This window comes from Cricetulus griseus, chromosome 2 (assembly GCF_003668045.3).
Source record: "Cricetulus griseus strain 17A/GY chromosome 2, alternate assembly CriGri-PICRH-1.0, whole genome shotgun sequence".
Taxonomy (NCBI): Eukaryota; Metazoa; Chordata; class Mammalia; order Rodentia; family Cricetidae; genus Cricetulus; species Cricetulus griseus.
In genome coordinates this window covers 264,644,690-264,650,196 of record NC_048595.1, presented here as the reverse complement: position 1 = coordinate 264,650,196, position 5,507 = coordinate 264,644,690, and the positions used below count along the sequence as shown (strand labels likewise).

Genomic DNA, 5,507 nt, shown 5'->3' with positions numbered 1-5,507 from the left:
ACAAATAAAAGTAAAGCTTAATGTCCCTCATGAATCTAAACACAAAACTATAAAAATATTAGCAAATATAACCTATAACATAAAGAGAGTTATAAATCATGACTGGTGACACATTCTTATTAATTCTAGCACTCAGGAGGCTGAGGCAGGAGGATCACAAGTTGGAAGTTAGTCTGGGCCATGTAGACTTTGTTTCAAAAAAAAGAAAAGTTATATATCATAACCAAGAAAATATTGTCAGGGTACAAAGAGAATTCAGTATTTGAAAAACAATTAGTGTAATCCACAGAATTAAGGTTAAAGAACTTTTGGGTAATCCAATCAATGTATGCATAACATGTATTTGATAAGATTCAATGTGAATTCATGATAAGAATATTCTGTGTGGTTAGGAGTGTATCTCAGTGCTAAAGAGCATATAACATACATATAACACACCCACAAATGAAAAAGATCGGAGACTTAAAAGAATCTTAAGAAAACAATTGAAAGAAGGAAGCAAACCTATAGCTGTCCTCCTCACAGGGGTAGGTTTGGGGGGGTCAGGGGAGGAGAGGGGGGTAGTTGAGAATGGGTAGTTCAGTGAGGTGTGGGGAGGTAGGTAAGGGTGGGTAGAGGAGTGGGTAGTGTCAGTGGTGTGTGTGTGGGGGGCATAGTTGATGCTGTTACTCTCAGATCATAAAGGTAAAGGACATGCAATCTCCAGACTCTTCTTTAACACAGTTATCGAAGTTCTGCAGATAGAGTGAGCAACCAAAGGAAATAGAGGGAAATAGACCAGAAAGGAAAAACTTAAGAACAATTCTCAAATAGTGTGATTACCTAAGGATAAAATTCCAGAGTATCTACAAACAAAAAGTTTGCAAAGTGGATAAACAAAGTCAAAGCATACAAAATAAACATTAAAACCAATTAGTCTCCTTATATTAGTAATGAATACATAGACACTAAAGTTAAAAGACTATACAATAGGCGCATGCCTGCGGCTCGCTTTGCTCGCAACCGTGGCTCAGTCGTCTTCACCTGGTCTGCGGTTATCTGAGGATCCGCATCCCCCTCCTCCACATCGTCCTCATCCTCCCTCGGCGGCCCCCCTCCAGCCCCCCCCCCGTGCTCTGCAGCCCTCGCCGCGCGCGTGGTGGGCAAACCCGGATGGCCACCTCGGGCGTGGAGAAGAGCAGCAAGAAGAAGACAGAGAAGAAACTCGCCGCTCGCGAGGAGGCCAAGCTGCTCGTGGGCTTCATGGGCGTCATGAACACCATGAGGAAGCAAAGAACATTGTGTGATGTGATCCTCATGGTCCAGGGAAGAAAGATTCCTGCTCACCGTGTTGTCCTTGCTGCAGCCAGTCACTTTTTTTTAACTTAATGTTCACAACCAACATGCTTGAATCTAAGTCCTTTGAAGTAGAACTCAAAGATGCTGAACCTGGTATTATTGAACAGCTGGTGGAATTTGCTTATACTGCTAGAATTTCTGTGAATAGCAACAACGTCCAGTCATTGTTAGATGCAGCCAATCAGTACCAGATTGAACCTGTGAAGAAAATGTGTGTTGATTTTTTGAAGGAACAGGTGGACGCATCAAATTGTCTTGGTATAAGTGTGCTTGCAGAGTGTCTGGACTGTCCTGAACTGAAAGCAACAGCAGATGACTTTATTCACCAGCATTTTACCAAAGTTTACAAAACTGATGAATTTCTACAACTTGATGTCAAACAAGTAACCCAGCTTCTTAGCCAGGACACTCTGACTGTGAGAGCAGAGGACCAGGTTTATGACGCTGCAGTGAGGTGGTTAAAATACGATGAGCCTAATTACCAGCCATTTATGGTTGATATCCTTGCTAAAGTCAGATTTCCTCTTATATCGAAGAATTTCCTAAGTAAAACAGTACAAGCTGAACCACTTATTCAAGACAATCGAGAAGAACTTGCAGGTGGCACATGACCTAGAAGAAAGAAACACAGTCCTGTAGATATTTTAACCCAAAGGATTACAGCTAGACAGACATCAGATGCCCCTTTGAGAAACAGAGAGATGCGGCATGTGTGTTTCGGGACAATGCAGTATACATTTTGGGTGGTTCTCAGCTTTTCCCCATAAAGCAAATGGATTGCTACAATGTTGTGAAGGATTGCTGGTATTCCAAACTGGGCCCTCCAAAACCTCGAGACAGCCTTGCTGCCTGTGCTGCAGAAGGCAAGATTTATTCATCTGGAGGTTCAGAAGTAGGAAACTCAGCTCTATGCTTATTTGAGTGCTATGATACAAGAACTGAAAGTTGGCACACGAAGCCCAGCATGCTGACTCAATGCTGCAGCCATGGGATGGTGGAGGCCAATGGTCTCATCTATGTTTGTGGTGGAAGCTTAGGCAACAATGTTTCTGGGAGAGTGCTTAGTTCCTGTGAAGTCTATGATCCTGCCACTGAGACATGGACTGAGCTGTGTCCAATGATTGAGCCCAGGAAGAATCATGGACTGGTGTTTGTAAAGGACAAGATGTTTGCTGTGGGCAGCAATGGTTTAGGTGGTCTGGACAATGTGGAATATTACGACATTAAATTAAATGAGTGGAAGATGGTGTCCCCAATGCCATGGAAGGGTGTAACGGTGAAGTGTGCAGCAGTTGGCTCTATCATCTATGTGATGGCAGCTTTTCAAGGTGTAGGTAGATTAGGGCACATCCTTGAATATAACACAGAAACAGACAAATGGATTGCCAACTCCAAAGTCCGTGCTTTCCCCATCACAAGTTGTCTAATTTGTGTTGTTGATACTTGTGGAGCAAATGAAGAGACCCTTAAAACATGAGTGAGTGGACCTGACTCATCTGAGACTCAAAAATCTGGCCACCAGTGGTTTGTTCCATTAGTTTGGTTGTGAAGTTCTGGTCTGGTATTTTGATAAGTAAGATTCCAATAAAATACAAGTTTATTTCATCTGGATTTGATTATTTAATTCAAAGACCATATTTTAGCTGGCCATATAATCAAGAAGCTATCAGCCAGAAAACTTGAAAGTTATAAGCATTTCTTGAAAATAAGATTTTCAAATGTAGCCGGACGTTGGTGGTGCACGCCTTTAATCCCAGCACTTGGGAGGCAGAGGCAGATGGATCTCTGTGAGTTCCAGGCCAGCCTGGTCTACAGAGCGAGTTCCAGGACAGGCTCCAAAACAATACAGAGAAACCCTGTCTCGAAAAACCAAAAAAAAAAAGAAAAAAAAGAAAAAAAAAGATTTCAAATGTATAACTGATTCTGACAGAGTGGGGCATGCTCATCAGAGAAGTAGCCCAGCTTAGCTTTAGATTCTATTTTCATATTGTATAAGTGCTGTGTAGTTAGTCTGTTTGTTTCTGTTTGGTCAAGACTAAGTAGTAGTATGGATTATATTTCAAGATGGCAAAGTCTGATTTGAGTGCTATGATACAAGAACTGAAAGTTGGCACACGAAGCCCAGCATGCTGACTCAATGCTGCAGCCATGGGATGGTGGAGGCCAATGGTCTGTATCTAGTATTACGTATTTTGCTTGTCTTTATTTATTTCATTTAGTGCCAAACTATTCCATTTTAAAGTAAACAAGAACAGCTCAAGGGGTACATATTTTTTTCACACATTTGGGGATTTAACACCATATCAAATTATTCATGGAATATATTCAGTCCAATTAAATGAAATATTCCATATTTTCATGTAGAATATTCTTAGCACTCATCATTAATTTATTTGGTTTTCCTCAGCAATGTAAAAAGTTCTCTGCACGCTCAGTCCTTACTGTGAAAGCCAATCAGAATACAGTGGTTAGCCACAGATCCTAGTAAGAATGTGCCTGCTCCCCATGCCTATTGTACACAATGTCCAAAGCCAGGATGGTGGGTAAAAGTAAACCGGATTCAAATTACTTATGTACAAATTACTTTGTATAAGAAGTCTTATTTCATTACTTTACTGCAAAGTACTCTGCTTCCATTTCAGTAGATCCTGGGTTTATTGGTGTTCTGTCTTTGGAAGTGGCCTATTTTGATAATACATGATTAAGTTTTCAAAAATTACAATTTGAATATGAATGTTTAGTAGCCAAAAATTGTTATATAACTATAAACAGTAATTGTGGCTTTGTAGTCTAGTTTTAAAAACCTGACAATGTCATGAAAACTTCTGAGTCATTAACTTTTAATATGCCCTTATCAAAATACAATGTACCACTTAATAAAGTTATTCAACTGAAAAAAAAAAGACTATACAATAGAGACAAGAGATATGATGTATTCTCCAGACTGTTGCTGGTGTGCTTCCACCCCAACCCCCGCAGTATCCTGTTCCCACCTCTGCATTACCCCTGTTCCCACCTCTGCATTACCCCAGTTCCCACCCAGCAGTGCAGCGAGTCCAGTTCTGCATCTGGAATCTATTCCAGTTGACATCCATAGTTCCTACCTGTAGCCCTCTGAAGGATCCACTGTAGCCTGAGGGCTCCTCTGCCCTTTATAGTCACCTCACAATGGCCTCTTGTCTCCTGTTGCTTAAAGCCCTTCAGAAAATGTTCTTGTTTCCTGTTTTGATGGGTGGGCCGGGGTGGAACATCTAGTGGCTCTGTTGTATCCATTCACCTGTGTCTTAGTTAGGGTTTCTATAATTGTGAAGTTACTATTGACTATAGCAGTTTTTTATAAAAGAAAACATTTAATTGGCTATCTTACAGTTCAGAGGTTTAGTCCATCATCATCATGGTAGGTGGCATGCAGGCAGACATGGTGCTGGAGAAGGAGCTGAGAGTTTTACATTTTGATTCAAAGGCAGCAGGAAGTGAACTGTCTACCACACTGGGCATAGCTTGAGCATTTCTGGTAACCTTCTCCACCTAAGTTTGGCTATCTTGGAGCTCACTCTGTAGATAAGGCTGGCCTCAAACTCAGACATCCAGCAGCTTCTTCCTCTAAAGGGCTGGTATTAAAGACATGTAAAACCCTCGAAAAGCTCAGGCTTCCAGGATCTTAGCCCAGGACCACGGCCACCCCATCATAGAATGGAGGCGAAAGCTTGATGCAAATTGCATGAGGCTTTATTGTAGTTTAACGAGCTAACCCCATGTTAGCTCGGGTCTTTGATCCACCTGCCATGTCGGATGGCTAACAAAGACAGTTCGAAGCCACTGCATACAGATCTTTATAGGGCAGCGTAAGGGGAGTGTGTAGGGGTACACACAGGTTCAGGATTGGTGTGCCTCCAGGCTTGGAGGGTTTGCCTTGTATTGATTGGTCAACTGGTTATGGCCCATAGGCCCTCCCAGGGTGGTTACTATGCTCTGTGCGCCATTGCTGTGCGCTTGTCCATAAAGCACACCCAGAGCCATAAAGCATAGCACCACCAGCTAACTTCTGATTGCTTCCTTGCCACGAGGCAGGCATCTGACCTCTAAGTGACCAAGACAAGGTTATAGCAAGCACGTGTTCAGCTGTTATGGCTGCCAAAAGGGAAGCTGGTCTCTTCAGACATACACCA

General features: G+C 42.1%; 1 pseudogene; it reads left to right on the top strand.

The window, feature by feature from the left end:
* The first annotated feature begins 1,152 nt into the window (after nucleotides 1-1,152).
* On the top strand, nucleotides 1,153-2,815 carry LOC100751125 (annotated as a pseudogene).
* Nucleotides 2,816-5,507: the final 2,692 nt, after the last annotated feature.